The sequence below is a fragment of the Quercus suber genome, unplaced genomic scaffold (genome assembly GCF_002906115.3).
Source record: "Quercus suber isolate HL8 unplaced genomic scaffold, Cork oak 2.0 scaffold_39, whole genome shotgun sequence".
In the NCBI taxonomy this organism is placed as follows: Eukaryota; Viridiplantae; Streptophyta; class Magnoliopsida; order Fagales; family Fagaceae; genus Quercus; species Quercus suber.
This window is the reverse complement of record NW_027069504.1, coordinates 667,209-685,874: the sequence shown is the minus strand read 5'-3', so window position 1 is coordinate 685,874 and position 18,666 is coordinate 667,209. Positions and strand designations below refer to the sequence as shown.

Genomic DNA, 18,666 nt, shown 5'->3' with positions numbered 1-18,666 from the left:
GCTCTATGTGTTCATCCACCCACCCCCCACCCCACTCAACAAACAAGCCAGTCAAGCCTTAAAAAAATTTCCCCAATCACAAGACCAACAGCCAAACATTACACTAAAAGACAATTAATAATTTAATATCTCACCAACGCAAATACACACACCAACACCAACGGATAAGATATTAAGATAAAGCCAAATTTAAAAAGTCAAAAAACAGCCATATATTAATAAAGATAAAGTTAAAGCTTCAGCAGTTCAGTGGCCCAATCAGAATCAGATAAAGACAAAGTATTAAAATTAGACTTAAAGAACGAAGAGAGAGAGAGAGACTCATAATTTTCATTTCAGTGATTCAGATAGAGAGAGAGTGTGAGAGACTGAGAGAGAGTCAGAGAGAAAAAGAGAGAGAAGTTAGTTTAGTAAAATGAAATACCGTGAGGGAGGCAACGAGCGATCTCCGATGAGGCCAGTGGCAAGCGACGAGCGATCTCCGATGAAGGCAATGGCGAGCGACGAGCAATGACGAGGAGGGGTGAGCGAGCCGAGCGATGACAACAATCTGGACTGGACCGATCTCCGACGACGAGCGAGCTGCGAGCGTCGTGACCAATCCGATCTCCGTGACTCCGTTTGTTGGCAGTTGGCTGGAGCCTGAGGTGTTGCTTGCTCTTTCTTTACTATTTAGGTTTGCTTTAGGCCTTTAGGGATTTTTGATTTAGAAGTGATTTCTGATTTGATTTGCTCTACAGCTCTGGGGTTTTGTTTTTTGTTTTTTTTTTTTTTTTTTTTTTGGAGAATCCGTGGGTTTGCATTTTTTTTTTTTCCAGATTTTAGTTCAAAATTTTATTTTTTGGGCTTTCTTCTTTCTTTTTCTTTTTTTTGCTTGAAAGTAGAACAAATAATTTTTTTTTTTTTTTTAATTTGAGGGTGTTCCTAATTCTATAACTGAGGGTGTTCCTAATACAGAGTAAATATAAAAAATTTTGTAAAAAAAATTTTTTTTTTTCAAGTTTTTTTTAGGTCAGGGTGTTCCTGGGAACACCCTGAGTTGTATGTGGTGTCGCCACTGTCTACCGATCAACACCACCACCACCACCACCACCATCTCCTATCTTCAATGCTAGGATTGAAGAAAAACCACAACAAATCCCAACAACAAAAACTACACAACCCATTTCAACTTCAACCACCCCATCTCCAAAAACAACGTCCCAAACCCCATCCTCCATAAGATCATCATCTTTAAATTCTTTACAATCAACAAAGAGAAAAGTAGAGCCATCAGTGCCAGCACTGATTTTCAATGCATTAGACAACATAATCAACACCTTCATAGACCCTCCTATCAAACCATCGGTGGATCCAAAACATGTTCTCTCCCAAAACTTTGCTCATGTACTCAACGAGCTTCCCCCAACAGAATGTAAAGTAATACAAGGCTCACTCCCACCATCTTTGAATGGTGCATACATTTGCAGTGGCCCAAACCCTCAATTCCTCCCTCGTGGCCCTTATCACCTCTTCGATGGTGACTGTATGCTTCACTCTTTACGCATCTCACAAGGCAAAGCCTGGCTTTGCAGTCGATACGTGAAGACAAACAAGTACACGTTGGAACGCGAAGCAGGGTTTCCACTATTTCCCAATGTTTTCTCTGGTTTCAATGGCCTGAGCGCCTTAGCAACACGTGGTGCTTTATCTGCTGCTCGAATTCTCATAGGTCAAGTTGATCTTTCCAACGACTTTGGCCTGGCGAATACGAGTCTGGTTTTGTTTGCGAATCTTTTGCTTGCACTAGGCGAGTTGGATTTGCCTTACTCGATGAAACTGAGCTCAAATGGGGATATAGAAACTTTGGGACACTACGATTTTGATGGGAAACTTTTTATGAGCATGACTGCTCATCCTAAAGTCGACTCCGACACCAGTGAAGCCTTTGCATTTTATCACAAAATCAAAGATTGAAATCTATATTTCTCATTAATTAATCAAAGATCACACAAACTACATATATATACTGATTTGTACAGGTGTGAACACAAAAGTAACTAACTACCAGAACTAAAAACCTATCACACGTGCCAGCTACAGGACTAACTAACTGTTTCACGTGTTAACACTTAAGGAGGCATCTAAACAGACTAAACTACAAGTCGTATTATCATTTTTTTTTCACTTATGTTGATCTGCCGTTTATGCTCTGTTATAGAATCAATAGCTCTGCTCTTGCTACTGATCTTGGTAGCTTTAGTTTTATCTAAACTCTTATACTCCCCCTCAAGATCAGCAGGTGCATGTATATTAAGTATTTATCAAAGTTTAGATAAAACTGAAGCTACCAAGATCAGTAGCAAGAGCAAAGCTGTTGATTCTATAACAAAGCGTAAACGGTAGATCAACATAAGTGAAGAAAAATGATAATACAACTTGTAGTTTGGTCTGTTTAGATGCCTTCTTAAGTGTTAACACGTGAAACAGTTAGTTAGTCTTGTAGCTGGCACATGTGATAGGTTGTTAGTTCTGGTAGTTAGTTACTTTTGTGTTCACACCTATACAAATCAGTATATATTTGTAGATCATGTTATCTTTGATTAATTAATGAGAAATACATATTTCAATCTTTGATTTTGTGATATGGTATCAGAGCGAATTCCCAAATTCCTGTAGGGTTTCATATTACTTTCAATTTCAGTTTTTTTTTTCTTTCTCAATTTTCTTGAGAAAATCTTTCTCTGTTCTTGAGAAAATTTCGTTCTTGGGAGATTCATTCTTCATTCGTCATCTATGGCTTCTACTACAAATGCAAATGGTTCTTCAAATGCTTCCACGTCTGAGAATCCATCTCCATCTTCACAAGAATCCCCAATGGATAACCCTCTGTTCTTGCATCACGCAAAGAATCCAAGTTTAGTTCTTGTCACACAGCCATTGATAGGTGGAGAAAAGTATGTAGCTTTGGCTCGTGCAGTGAGAAAAGCTTTACTCACCAAGAATAAATTAGGGTTCATTGATGGGACTTTGACTCTCTCATCACCGTTGGTATCAACTCCTTCGAATGTGCAAGCCTGGATAAGATGTGACAACATGGTTGGCACATGGCTACGCAATTCAGTCTCATCAAAGCTTCAATTAAGCATCATTTATGAAGATACTCCCTTAGAAATCTAGAATGACCTGAAGAATTGCTTTGCCCAGACAAATGGACCTAGAGTTTTCAATCTTCAAAAAGACATAGCAAAGCTTCATCAAGGTGAGATGTCTATCACAGATTTTTTTACCCAGTTGAAGGTGTTTTGGGATCAGTTGCAAAATCTTAGTCCTTTTCCTACTGGCACCTGTGGTTAATGCATTTGCAATATTAATAAGAGGCTCACTGATCTGCAAGTAAGAGAATCTGTCATGAAATTCCTAATGGGATTGAATGACTCTTTCTCCCAAGTCAGATCTCAAGTCTTGCTTATGGATCCTATTCCATCTCTTAGTAAGGTTTACTCCTTTCTAATTCAAGAAGAGACACAAAGATCAATGCCCAATGCATCTTTTGCTAAGGTTGATTCCACTGCTTTAGCTACTAAGTTATCGAATGAACATCTTGGTTTGTTTCTTGGTGGTGCTATTGGCAAAGGGAAGTAGAGACCAACTTACACACATTGTGGCAAGACTGGTCACACATTGGACAAATGCTATAAAAAGCATGGTTTTCCACTAGGTTTTAAGTTCAAGAACAAGCCTTTTATTGCTCATCAAGTATCTTCAGATTTGTTGCCTATTACTCCTTCAATTGCTTCACCACTGCATCAACAGACTGCCTTTACTCCTAAACGGTATCAGCAGCTTTTTGCTATGTTTAGAGCTTCTACTTCATCACTTGAACCTTCTTCTCCAGTCAAAGATACTTCAATGCCTAATATAGCATCATCTTCTACATCTACTAGTGCCCCAATGTCAGGTATTGACTTATCTCATAATGTTTTCTCTGCACAAGTAGTAAACAAAAAAACTTATGATAAATGGACTTAGGTATTGGATACTGAAGCTACTGCCCACTCTTTTTGTTCAATTGATCTCTTAACTTCAATTATTACTACTATATAGTCTTTGTTTCACTTGTCTAATGGGGAATCAGCTCAAGTCACTCATGTTGGAACCGTTGTTCTTTCTTCTTCACTCACTCTCACTAATGTCCTTTGTGTTCCCTCATTTAGTTTTAACCTGCTATTTGTTAGTACACTCACATTATCTCAACCTTATTGTCTTGTTTTCCTCTCCAATTATTGTTTTCTTCAGGACCTTTCATCTTGAAAAACGATTGGGGTGAGCAAGGCTGTTGATGGGTTGTACTTGTTGCAGTGTGATAATCTCCAGCATACTCCTCATTCTTCACTTGCTGATTATCTAAGCAATCACAAGTTCAATGCTTCTCTTCTTCCTTTCTCTGCAACAACTTCTGCAAGTTCTGCATCTTCATTTCTTTGGCATGCCAGATTACATCCATCAGACATGAAACTTAAAGCTTTAGGTCACATCATTCCTTCTTTACATTCTTTTTGTAATAAGGCTTGTTAGATTTGTCCTATGGCCAAGCTTAAAAGATTACCATTCCCTTTTAATAATAAAATTTGTGCTTGTGCTTTTGATTTAGTTCATATGGATGTTTGGGGTCCTTATTCAATTCCTACTTTAGATGGTTACAAATATTTCTTGACAATTGTGGATGATGCAACCCGAGCTACTTGGCTGTTTCTAATGAAATCCAAATGTGATGTTAGGCCTTTGTTTCAATATTTTTACACTATGGTTGCCACCCAATTTGGTCAAAACATTAAATCCATTAGAACTGATAATGCCAAAGAATTTGCCATGTCTGATTTTCTTAGTTCCCATGGCATCATTCATTAACATAGTTGTGTTTACATCCCACAACAAAATTCTGTTGTGGAGAGTAAACACCAACACTTACTTTCCATTGCCAGGGCATTGCAAATTCAATCTCAAGTACCTTTGCAGTTTTGGGGTGATTGTGTATTGACTGCTGGCTACCTCATTAATAGACTTCCCTCTCATTTGTTGAATGACAAAACACCTTTTGAACTTTTATTCCATAAACCTCCTGAATATAATCACCTCAAAGTCTTTGACTGTCTTTGTTTTGCCTCTACAATTGCTCAAACTAGAAACAAATTCTCACCAAGGGCAAGAAGATGTGTTTTCCTTGGCTACCCTTGTAATATCAAAGGCTATAAACTCTATGATCTTGATACTCATGCTACATTTCTTTCAAGGGATGTTGTTTTCCATGAATCAGTTTTTCCTTATCTTCCATCTTCCACTAACTCTATTCCTTTCAAATCATTACCTTTGCCATGTGTTCCTTCTATTCCTTCTTTACATGATGATCCACTTCTCGTCCAACCCAACACTCAATATGGATGTTTGGGGTCCTTATTCAATTCCTACTTTAGATGGTTACAAATATTTCTTGACAATTGTGGATGATGCAACCCGAGCTACTTGGCTGTTTCTAATGAAATCCAAATGTGATGTTAGGCCTTTGTTTCAATATTTTTACACTATGGTTGTCACCCAATTTGGTCAAAACATTAAATCCATTAGAACTGATAATGCCAAAGAATTTGCCATGTCTGATTTTCTTAGTTCCCATGGCATCATTCATCAACATAGTTGTGTTTACATCCCACAACAAAATTTTGTTGTGGAGAGAAAACACCAACACTTACTTTCCATTGCCAGGGCATTGCAAATTCAATCTCAAGTACCTTTGCAGTTTTGGGGTGATTGTGTATTGACTGCTGGCTACCTCATTAATAGACTTCCCTCTCATTTGTTGAATGACAAAACACCTTTTGAACTTTTATTCCATAAACCTCCTGAATATAATCACCTCAAAGTCTTTGATTGTCTCTGTTTTGCCTCTACAATTCTCAAACTAGAAACAAATTCTCACCAAGGGCAAGAAGATGTGTTTTCCTTGGCTACCCTTGTAATATCAAAGGCTATAAACTCTATGATCTTGATACTCATGCTACATTTCTTTCAAGGGATGTTGTTTTCCATGAATCAGTTTTTCCTTATCTTCCATCTTCCACTAACTCTATTCCTTTCAAATCATTACCTTTGCCATGTGTTCCTTCTATTCCTTCTTTACATGATGATCCACTTCTCGTCCAACCCAACACTCCTGTTCTTACTCCTCATTCCATTATCCAAGTTCATCATACTATTGATGATGACTTTCTTGATGAAGTACCAGAAGCACCTCTTGATCCCATTGCAGATCCTCTTCCTCTTAGAAGGTCCATTAGATCTGTTAAAAGACCTTCTTATTTACAGGAGTTCCACTGCAATCAAGTTGCTTCTGTCCAGCCTTTGTCTTCTTCCCAATCAGGTACTTCTCATCCCCTTTCATCTCATGTCTCATATCATCATCTTTATCCCTCATATAAGACCTTTTGTTGTGCTATTTCCTCTCTTGTTGAACCTCAATTCCACTACCAAGCCGTGTCTGATCCCCAATGGCAAGCTCCCATGGCTGCTGAAATAGCAACTCTTGAAGCTAATAATACCTGGACTTTGACACCTTTGCCTGTTGGTAAGAAATCCATTGGCTGCAAGTGGGTTTACCAAATCAAGTATAAGGCTGATGGTTCTATTGAGAGATATAAAGCCAGGTTGGTGGCTAAGGGATTCACACAAAAGGAGGGCATTGACTACTTTGAAACTTTCTCTCTAGTAGCAAAAATGGTGTCTATCAAGGTTCTTCTTACTGTTGCTGCCATTAAGGGTTGGTTTCTTAGTCAATTAGATGTAAATAATGCTTTTCTTCATGGTGATTTAGATGAAGAGGTGTTTATGGATCTTCCACAAGGGTTTCACAGCCAGGGGGAGGTTGTTTGTAAGCTCAATAAGTCCATTTATGGCCTCAAGCAAGCTTCTAGGCAATGGTTTGCCAAATTCTCAAGCACCTTAATTCAGCTTGGTTTCATTCAATCCAAGGCTAATTATTCCTTGTTTACCAGAAGGCATGGTGACATTTTCATGAGTCTTTTGGTTTATGTAGATGATGTTTTAATAGCTTGCAATGACAAGGCTGAAGTGGATGGATTTAAAGTCATGCTGGATGATAAGTTCAAACTTAAAGACTTGGGTGATTTGAAGTATTTTCTTGGTTTAGAGGTTGCAAGATCAGATAAAGGAATTGCTCTCTGCCAAAGGAAATACACTCTTGAGCTACTCAATGATGCAGGACTGCTTGGCTGTAAGTATGTTAAAACTCCTATGGAGCACAATTTAAGGCTAAGCAAGTTCGAAGGAGAAGAGCTTAAGGATCCCAGTCATTACAAAAGGCTTATGGGCAGACTCTTGTGCTTAACAATCACAAGACCTGACATTACATTTGTTGTCCATAAACTCAGTCAGTTTATGTCCAAGCCAAGGAGACCACATCTAGATGCAGCACATAGAGTGTTGCAGTATTTGAAAGGTGAACCAGGAAAAGGACTCATGTTTTCTTCTAACATAGACTTGCATTTAAAAGAATTTGCAAATGCAAATTGGGTTGCATGTCCTGACACTAGGAGATCAGTGACTGGCTATAGCATCTTCATTAGTGACTCTTTGGTGTCATGGAAGTCCAAGAAGCAATCTACAACATCAAGATCCTCAGCTAAAGCTGAGTACGAATCCATGGCAGTGGCAACATGTGAGATAGTATGGATTTTATACTTTCTCAAAGATATTGGAGCGAATCATGAAAAGGAGGCCTTGTTGTTCTGCGACAGTCAAGCTGCATTGCACACCGATTCCAATCCAATCTTCCATGAGAGGACAAAACATATAGAAATAGATTGTTATGTGGTTAGAGATAAGGTGTTGGAGAAGGTGATTAAGCTGAATCATGTTAGATCAAATTGTCAATTGGTTGATCTACTCACTAAAGCTTTGAATTACAATCAATTTTCAAGCCTTATTGGTAAGATGGGGTTGCTTAATATACATACACCTGCTGATCTTGAGGGGGAGTATCAAAGTTCAAATAAAACTAAAGCTACCAAGATCAGTAGCAAGAGCAGAGCTATTGATTCTATAACAGAGCATTAACGGCAGATCAACATAAGTGAAGAAAAATGATAATACGACTTGTAGTTTAGTCTGTTTAGATGCCTCCTTAAGTGTTAACACGTGAAACAGTTAGTTAGTCTTGTAGCTGGCACGTGTGATAGGTTGTTAGTTCTGGTAGTTAGTTACTTTTGTGTTCACACCTATACAAATCAGTATATATATATGTAGTTTGTGTAATCTTTGATTAATTAATGAGAAATACAAATTTCAATCTTTGATTTTGTGATACGTTTCGATACGGCCCAGTTCCTCCATTTTTGACATACTTTAGGTTCGATAAAAATGGAGTGAAACAACCAGATGTGCCCATATTCTCCCTGACCCGTCCTTCTTTTTTGCATGAGTTTGCTATAACAAATAAGTACGCAATATTTGCTGACATACAAATTGGGATGAACCCATTGGAAATGATAGCAGGAGGGTCTCCTGTGGGATCAGACTCGTCAAAAGTGTCGAGAATTGGAGTGATACCTCGATATGCAAAGGACGAGTCTGAGATGAAATGGTTTAATGTGCCTAGGTTCAATATTATACATGCTATAAATGCATGGGATGAAGAAGATGGCAATGCAATAGAGATTGTTGCACCCAACATATTGTTTGTGGAACACACCTTGGAGAGAATGGAACTTGTTCATGCGTTGGTGGAGAAAGTGAGGATCAACCTCAACACAAGGATTGTAAAAAGGTAAGTCAAAACTAACATAGTATTTTCTTCTAGAGTAGTTCTAGTGTCACAACTCGCCCATTTGGACAAGTATTATTCATGGTCTTTTCGTAATAATTAAAGAAAAATTCAACTTTCTCATATTACATCCCCTTTCACATCACCTTTTTTTTTATGGACTTTTCATGTCACCTTTAAACTAAGTTAAAAATAAAATTAATCTTTGTCATGACATTTTTTTTTTTTTGACAATTTTTTCGTGTCAATTAAACTCAAAGTAATCGGTTAAACATAAAAAAATAACAATAAAAAAAAATTATTTATGTCCTATTTTTTTACCACGTTAAATACTTAATGTCTCAATTCCTCTATTAATATATTTTTTCTTACTAAAAGCTTTATAACTCAACCAGTTGGTATTTCTTGCTATATCTATGATGTATAAAATTCAAATCTCTCATCTTAGTTGTAATTATCAAATTAATTATCAACAAAAAAAAAAAGAACTTTTAAAAGTAAGACGTGAAAAATAAATTATATTATAATATATTACATTTTGTATGATGTTTACATTATAATATATTTATTTCTTCAAAACTTTTTTTTTTGGCTAATAAAATATACAAAATATTTATTTGACCCACAAACAAAAATCAACAACCCCTGAATTATGATGAATGAAAATGATTAACCTTTAAGAAAAATAGAAGAATCCCTAAGTACGTGCATACTTAAAGGCTAGTTTTTATTATTGTCAATTAATTTTGCTCTCAATATTATCCCTCGAACTAAAATCCTAAATCTGTCACTAAAGGTATCCCATATCAGCGAGGAATCTAGATTTTGCAGTGATAAATCAAGCATACGTGGGGAAGAAGAACAAGTATGTGTACACGGCGGGGTGATCCAATGCCAAAGATATCTGGGATGGTGAAGTTGGACTTGTCTAAAGGAGACCAACATGAGGATTTCACTGTGGCAAGTAGAATGTATGGGAAAGGGTGTTATAGGGGAGAGCCTTTCTTTGTGGCAAGAGAAGCTGCAGAGAATTTGGATGCAGAAGAGGATGATGGGTATGTTGTGTCTTATGTGCATGATGAGAATATAGGAGAGTCAAGGTTCTTGGTGATGGATGCCAAGTCTCCCAATCTTGATCTTGTTGCCACTGTGAAGCTCCCACGTAGGGTTCCCTATGGGTTCCATGGATTATTTGTCGCGGAAAGCGACCTCAGCAGGATCTAGCAAAATTATAGAGTACAATAATGTCAAACCATCTCATATGAATAGTGAATCTCATTGATTTAATTTAATTTTTATTATGTTTTCAAAAAAAAAATTTTAATTTTTATCAATGAGATTCACTATTCATATAAGATTTATTATAATGTGAGAAGAAGGGGTTTGACAATGTTATACACATAATAAATTTCACTAATTGAGGTTAGTATAACATCTTTCACAACAAATTATATTAATTACTTATATCATTATTGTAATATACCAGTTACAACCATAAATGATTATGAGATTTATTACTTCAATAAGAGTCTAACAAGTGGGGTTGTTTGTGAATGATGTGAAAGTAGAAGAGTCGAGGTTTTTTTGTGAGATGGATGCTTTGATCTCCCAATCTTGAAGAAAACTTGCGTGGCCACTATGAAGCTGCTACGCAAGGTTTCTTATGGTAACATGGATGGTTTGTCCTGGAAAAGAAAACAACCTCAACAAGCTCTAGCAAGTTGGTGTAATTTTGCCGAATAGCATAATTTTAAGAAAAAATTAGGAGAAATGTATCCAGATAAATTTATTTAGTCATATAGCACTTTTTTGAAACTCAAGTTTGTCAAACTAGATTTCTAAGTATTATGTTTAATCAAATTGCCATGCTAGCTCGTAATGCTTGGAACTCAAGTTTGTTAAAATCGACTTTGTCAAACTCAAGTTCCAAAAAAGTACTTTTAGTAATGTAGCACTTAATAAGTTAATTTAGCCGAATGTATTTCTCCTAAATCTTTCATAAAATTATGTTATTTGGCAAAAAATAAAGCCTGGTAAGTTGTAAGTACTGTTGGGTTCTAAGATTTTAGGTTTAAATGTATTAAAACTTCAATTTGTAATGTCAGAAAACCATGATCAAAACGTTTAGTCTTGTTTTAGACTTGCTTAGAGTATGTTTAAAGTGTAAAGTTGGAATCGAGTGTACTGCAGGATTTACTGTGTAAATCTACCTGGCTCAAATGATTGAAAATTAGACTTGATCGATCGAAACTCATGCAAATTGTTTTTCTACAGAATTTTCCAACTCGGCCCAAGCCCGTTTGACATGTAGGGTTTTATGTTTTGTCTTAAGTATAAAAGAAAAAACTTTAGCCACGTTTTGGCGTGGCTCTTTATGTTGTGTGTATGAATCTTTTATGAGATCGAGAGATGATTGCCTTCACATACACTTAGAGTTATTAAGATTTAGATTGATGTCAAGAGCTTGGTGATCAATTTAGTTGCAGATTTAAGAGCTTAAAGATATACAAGCAGCAGTACTTGTGATTGCTGTGAATCCAAGAAAGAAGTAGTCTGTGGATTCGGAGCTGTCACATGGTCATGGTAATAAGTTTCCTACTCGAGGTAGCAATAGGATGTTAGTGGTCTAAGTCGCTATTGTGTAAACTTCAATTCTTTCATAGTGAATTTGTTTTATCTTGAGAATAGCTAGGTTAAATCCTCCCTAGGTTTTTTATCGGTTTGGTTTTCTTGGGTTATCATTCGTTGTGTTCTTTATTTTTACTTTACAATGATATGATTTATCTGTGTTAACCTAGATCTACATAATTTACCTAAGTTAATCACTTGGCTAAATAACTAGGTTAATCTGGTTGTATTTTAAGGGGTCTAAAAACAAACAAATACTAATGAGATACATATTTTACATTATTTCTCACTTATGACTTATGACACAACATAATAAATTTTTACAATATTTTCGTAGGCTTGAGGTGTTACATCAATGTTAGGGGTGATTACAATGAAGAGTAATTCTTAGGTACTCTCGGAAGATGAAAAATAGTGCTCTCTCCTCTCACATTCATAGTGGAATCTACTCATTAAATTTATGATGTGATCCACCATAAATGTGAGAAGAGAGATCACCATTTCACTATATTTCGAAAGTATCTAATAATTTTTCTACAATGAAAGTGATGTTGCAATAAACTCTCACATCAACCAGTTGGGAAAAAATTGGTGAAATTTATTTTGTTTTTAGTATTGTTTCTTAGGTCCTGTTAATGGATACTTTATTAAAAAACTTTCAACTTATAGTCATTTTTATTAACTTTTGCTATTTTTAAATATAGGTGGGACCCATTATAAGCCTTCTTAACTATGATCAATTAACAAAATCCTTGTTGTTTTTTCCTACTACAGAATTATCAAATTTTAATTGATTTTCATATGATTTACAAATAACATCACTTTATTATCTTTCATTATCACAATAATTTTTACAAAATATTTCATAACTATAGAGTTGTCATTAGATTATAATGTGATGTTAGTGGTCCCAATTTTAGGGGGTTTTATTAGACTGGACTGGTACCCAATTCCCGATTGAATCAATCGATCTGGTTTGGTTTTTAAAACTATGACAAAAACTCATAAAATTTGTCAACTCAGTCATCAAGAAAAATATCACATTCATAGTTCTTAAGTATTTGTGAAAATGTTATGATTTTATGCTTATGCTTAATTCATTAGAGTATTCACATCTGAGGTTATAAAAAATTAGCTTTTAGTACCCAAAAAAAAAAAAACTATTTTATTTATTTTAACATCTCACTTAACAATACACCATAAATTTCATGTTCTATTTTAACATCCAAGCCCAATAAAATAATATAAACAACTCAATAAAATAGTATAAGCAATACAACAAAAAATTCATTTAACTATGAGAGAGAGATTCTCCAAAAATAAAAATAAAAACTATGAGAGAGAGAGAGAGAGAGGGAATAAAAAAAAGTAGCAAGTCAACTTATTCATATTGTAGCAACTTGTTAAAAAATTTAACTTCAACAACTTGGATGTAATTAAGTAGCTTTATTGTATTTGTGTGCAATAAATAACTATTTTCAAATGAATCATCATTAATATCACTTTTATTTACTCAACTCACATAAATCATAATTTTTTTTTTTTTTGGTTAGCAAGAAAATTAACTACAAAGCTATCTTACACTAGAGGTGAGACCAGTGCTGGCATTTCTATTAACATACATTCCAACTTTTTTTTTTTGAGAAAGAAAACCCCAATTGGGGTAATGATATTATTATTGCATCCTTAAAAGATCAAGCTGGTAAACATCAAAAATATCTGAAGGAACAGACTCCATCCAGACAAGAAAAGGACTATTGACAGCCCTCCTAGCAAGTTTGTGGGCAACACAGTTCCCTTCTCTAAAAATGTGTTTAACTGAAATAACGGAAAAACTAGAAAACAAAAACTTAATATCTTGTAGGACATGACCTATGTAGGAACGGTCCATGTAGTCACCGAGAATAGCCTTAGTAACAGATTCAGAATCACCTTCCAATTCTACCTTGTCAAAACCAAGCTCCTTAGCAAACAGCACAGCCTGACGAGCCGCTAACACTTCCACCATCTCCACCGAAGTAGGTGATGGAATTTGTTGTGAAAGAGCAGCCATAACCAATCCTTGTTCATTCCGGATTATCACACCGATGCCCGCTAGTCCATCTTGTGAGAAGACCGCGCCGTCGAAATTCTATCTCATTTATATATTGAAGTCTCATATATATATATATGGGCTTTACTTGCATTTCATCTCTCTCTCTCTCTCTCTCTCATATTTGATTGCTCAAAAATCACTATTAGCCTTCCCTTTTTATAAGTGAAATGAGTATATAAAAGTATCCGCATGTTTAAATTTGATTGGCTATATATAATTTCATAAGCAAATGCAAGACTACTAGCCGTTACTTTTCGGCATTAATGGCATGCCACTTTACGACATACAATACACTATGGTCACACATTTTATACTGGTACTTGCCAACCTGTCCAAAATAGAAGCTCAATCCTCGCTACTATGAGCATAATGGCTAAATTATTTGTCTAGTTCTGATGATACGCTCAAAGGAGCATGCAGGTGATTCGGACTTGGTGGGCCTTTAGGCTCAAATGCTGACTCTTTTCTCGATCTTCCGGTAATATGGGCTAGTCTCCTTTGGTCTTTGACGAATCATAAACCTCATTTTCTTTTTTATTCTTTCGGTTGATTTTATTGGTCACAATATTTTTTTTTACCATATTATTGATCATATTATTAATGTTCCTTTCATACTTCTCTCTATTTCTCTATCTCTCTTAATAGTCTCCTTTCATACTTATCTTTTTGTATATTTTCTAAACTTAAAAAATTTTAATTACATCTTCCTCAATTAATTAAAACAAGAGAAAAGTTAAAAAATACTCTAAAGACATTAGTTTATAAAATATTTTTTGAAACTTTTTATGAGAAAAGAAAAAAATAACTAACTCTTCTAACATATTTTTATATTTCTCATTAAAGTGGTAGTAAAACTTTTAATATATTAACAAATACCCTAAGAACACCCATTAACCGAACCCTTAAACCAAAGCTTCGAACCATGCCAATCGAGCTCCCAATCTCAAAATTCATATGATTGTTTACTCTGTTAGCATCCCTATTATGTTTTCAAGTGGAATAGTTCCTTTCAAATAGTAAATAAAAAAATATAAAAAACAAATCCAAGTTTCACATATAGCAGATGTGTTTGTCTGTGTATGTATGTATGTGTGTACGTGTATATATATATATATATAAGTTGGGTTCAAGTTATATCTGGTGTAACTCTGAGTAATGTTACACCATTTAAGAACTTGTTATAGAATTCATATTTTGAAAATCTCATCGTTGAATTACATGTTCTATATGTTCTTAACATTCATGCCAATTTTCATGTCAATTGAATGTTATTTACCATTCAATTCATAAACTCATCTTTTATGCATTATTTTAAACTACAAAAGATTGATTTAAACAATTGATTGATGATATGACTATTAATCTTTGATTACCTTGAAATTTTGCAAGTATGGAGAATATACGAAGATAATGTAATCTAACGGTGGATTTTTCAAAATTCATGTCCAATTAAAAAATATTGAGTGGTGTAATATTATTTAGACTTGCACAACTTGAATCCAACAATCTATATATATATATATATATAAACAAATATTGGTAGTAGTTTCACTTTCAAATTAAATTCAGCAAGTTGATCATATAATATATATTTAGCTACCAGAAGCAAGTTTTTTTATTTTTTTAATAAACATGATGCCAAATGTACAAATGGTAAAGCATAGCCACATCAGTGAAATTTTGATAATTGTGAAGAAGAATAAACAATTAAGTCAAGCCAATGCTCCTAAGAATAACATGTGATATTAAGGAAAGTGGGAGTCATTTTCTATCTTCCAAATTCTCAGCGGCCGTCCATAATTTTTCTTTAATATTTATAGGAATCACAAATTGTCGGATAATAACTACGAGCGATTGTGTTGCGTGCAATACACTTTCTTTTTTGTAAAATAAAATGCTCTCTGTAAATAGAACAATTAAGTCTGCCCTAAGAATTTCACAACTGTGTTGTCTACTCAACTATTTTAATAAATAAAAATTCTCCCAAAAAAAAAAATTTATGAAAATTGATGTGTCTGTAACGTTTAAAACTCATTTGATCATGCAAATTTGCATTCAACTAATTAGTAATCCATACTTCATTGTCTTGTGAAATTGAATTTTCTTTTTCTTTTTCTTTTTCTATTCACAAGAAAGAAAGTATAGGCTTAAATTAGTACAATTAGAAGTATAGGGGTTATTTTTGTGTGTATATATAAAAAAGATTTAATGTTGATTAGTCATGAAACTTAGTAATCATTTTTTAGGTTTAATCAAGAGTCTTAAAATTCAATTGGTTGACACTTTTTGGCGCTGTCAAAATATTCTAAGTTCAAAACCTCCTTCCCCTTTTAGTAACTATTGAATTATCAAAATAAAAATAAAATTGAGATATATCTCATTTCATATACATCAATTGGTTATTTTGTGTTATATACTTAAAATTAAATTAAACATTATGTTTTTATGTTGCCTCTAAATTTTAGTGTAGTCTTATTGTGATATTTAGATAACATTTATATCATTGGTTCAATCCAGCATCGCCTACATATATTTAGGCAAAATGAAAGTAAAAAAAAAAAATTAAAAAAAAATCATTTTTATCTGCCCAAACTTTGACTCACTAAGTAAATCGGGCAAGCAAAATTTGTTGATCAACTCAAATTTTTATACCCATTATCTTTACAAGGTAATTGGTAAATAATTGTATGGAAAATTAAATTAAGTTTTTGGGATTTGATGGGAATAAATTGAGAATGTGGGAAATTTGGATCTTGATGAGTCAAATTGCATTTGGATCTTCAAATTTCATATTCTAATTTTTTCTCCCAAAGTGAGTCTAGATGTTCAACATCCAAATTCTCTCTCTCTCTCTCTCTCTCTCTCTCTCTCTCTAAGAAATTTTGATGTTCAAGATCCAATTTCACTTTTATTTATATTTATTTTCAATTTTTTTTCTCCCAAAGTGAGTCTAGATGTTCAACATCTAGATTCCATTTATTTTTTTTTACTTTTTTTCCTCCTAAAGTGAATTTGGATATCCAACATCCAATTCCACTCTTCTTCTTCTTCTTCTTTTCAATATGAAATCAGAATGTTCGATATTTAAATTCCTCTCTCTCTCTCTCTCTCACAAAAAAAAAAAAAATGAAAACAGTAGTTATTTTAAGTTTCCTTTTTTAGTAGAAGAGCTTTAGACAACACTAAAAGAAACACCATTAGAAATGTGTGTGCGCGCGCACACACACACACACTGAATGTTAGCGAGCATTCACATCAAAGATGCTAAAAAATTTAGTTTTTAGCTACTCCAAATACTATTTTATCTATTTTAATAGCTCACTTTATAATACACATAACATCAAATACTCTTTTCTTTTACCACTTTATTTAAATATTCTTTCTTTATCCACTCAACTAACTCTCTCTCTCTCTCTCTCTCTCTCTCTCTCTCAAACTTTCATTTAAATAATTTTTTTTTGCGTCTACCATCTAGCTACAATGAACGGCTAGAGATGGCAGTTTACTGTAGCTAGATGTTCAAAATTTGACTTTTAGCACCTTTGATGTAGTGTATTTTTTAGTGTTTTGGATGCTGAAATGGCTAACCTTTGATATGAATGCTCTAATAAGAGTTTTCACATTTTTGGAACTTTTTTCCCATAGTTTTTCAGTTTAGAAGTGCATCAATTAAGCTTCGACTCCATGAGAAATCCATAAATTATCTAATTTCTACACACACACACACACACAAAAAACACTTGTGAGAGCCACTTTTATCCTCAAAAAAGCACAAACAAAGAGACCAATATTTTGTTTTTATAAATAATATACCACTAAACCCAACCCCATAGAATCTTTCTACCCTTCTAAACCATTTGTTGAGCTAGAGGAGCTGTGTATTCACAACAAAAATAAAATAAAGTATTAATACAAGATAACAATATTTAACGTAGTTCGACTAACTCCAAACCTAAGCCTCCAACCAAGTTTGTAGCAAAATATTTTACAATTTAAAACCTGTAATGTTTGCTCAATAATAATTACTTTTTATTATCAAGTTAATAAACTAATGTGTTTCTTTTTTATGTAGATGAGAAGTTATGGAGAGTTGGTCAAGAGATACCAAAACCTTAAATTGTAGAGTGAATTGTCTAAGAATATTGAGCTACGTCGGCAATCATTTTTATATGACATGGTTGCCGACCTAGGAATCCTTTCCTATAAGTCGATTACCCACTACAAGCACCTCTAAGAGCATTCACATCAGCTTTTTTATAAATGTGTAAAATACACATTTTAACAATTTTTACACATTTTGCACCAAAAAACACTCCACATCAGTCCTTTTAAAATCATGTAAACTTGTGAAAAATTTTCAACGAGTTATAGTACCCGTGTAAATTTACACGGGCACTGTAGCTCGTGTATTTAATTTTTTAAATAATTTTCTCTCTCTCCTCTCTAACTGACTCTCATCTCTTACCTCTCTTCCCCAACCATTACAATATCCAACGCGCCAAATCAACTGAAAATTAACCCCAACAAACCCATACACAAACAAACCTAAATGGACAGAGAGATCGTGCTTATTGGAACGATCTGGGTCGCTGGAGCTCGTGGGTCAGCCAGTGAAGTATGGAGCATGGATCGGTACTTGTGGAGCATGGATCGGCCGGTAAAGAAAGGTTTTGGGTTGCCGGAGCTTGTGGGTATCGCTTGATCGGAGCTCGTGGGTAAGCCAGTGAAGCGTGGAGCGTGGACTGGTGCTTGTGGAGCGTAGATCGGCCAGTGAAGAAAGGTTCTGGGTTGTTGGAGCTTGTGAGTATCGCTTGATCAGAGCGTGGAGCGTGGAACGATCTAGATCGGCCGGTGAGAGAAGGAAGAAAAGAGAGAAGGAATGAGAGAGAGAGAGAGAGAGAGAGAGAGAGAGAGAGAGTTGATCTGTTCAGAAAAGAGAGAGAGGGCGCGTATATAAGTAGAATTGGTTGAGGGAAATAATAAAAAAATTGTGTAGAGTGAATATTTTATTGAAATATCTTGTAAAATAAATGAACTGATGTGGGTGTTTTGTAAAAGTAGTAGTGTAAAATAGAAAGATGAGGTTTTTTCGTGTAAAATAGATAGAAAATTTAGATGAACTGATGTG

The 18,666-nt window shown here is 34.6% G+C and overlaps 1 pseudogene; it reads left to right on the top strand.

The window, feature by feature from the left end:
• The first annotated feature begins 539 nt into the window (after positions 1-539).
• Positions 540-10,039, top strand: LOC111992728 (probable carotenoid cleavage dioxygenase 4, chloroplastic; annotated as a pseudogene).
• The last annotated feature ends 8,627 nt before the right edge of the window (positions 10,040-18,666 follow it).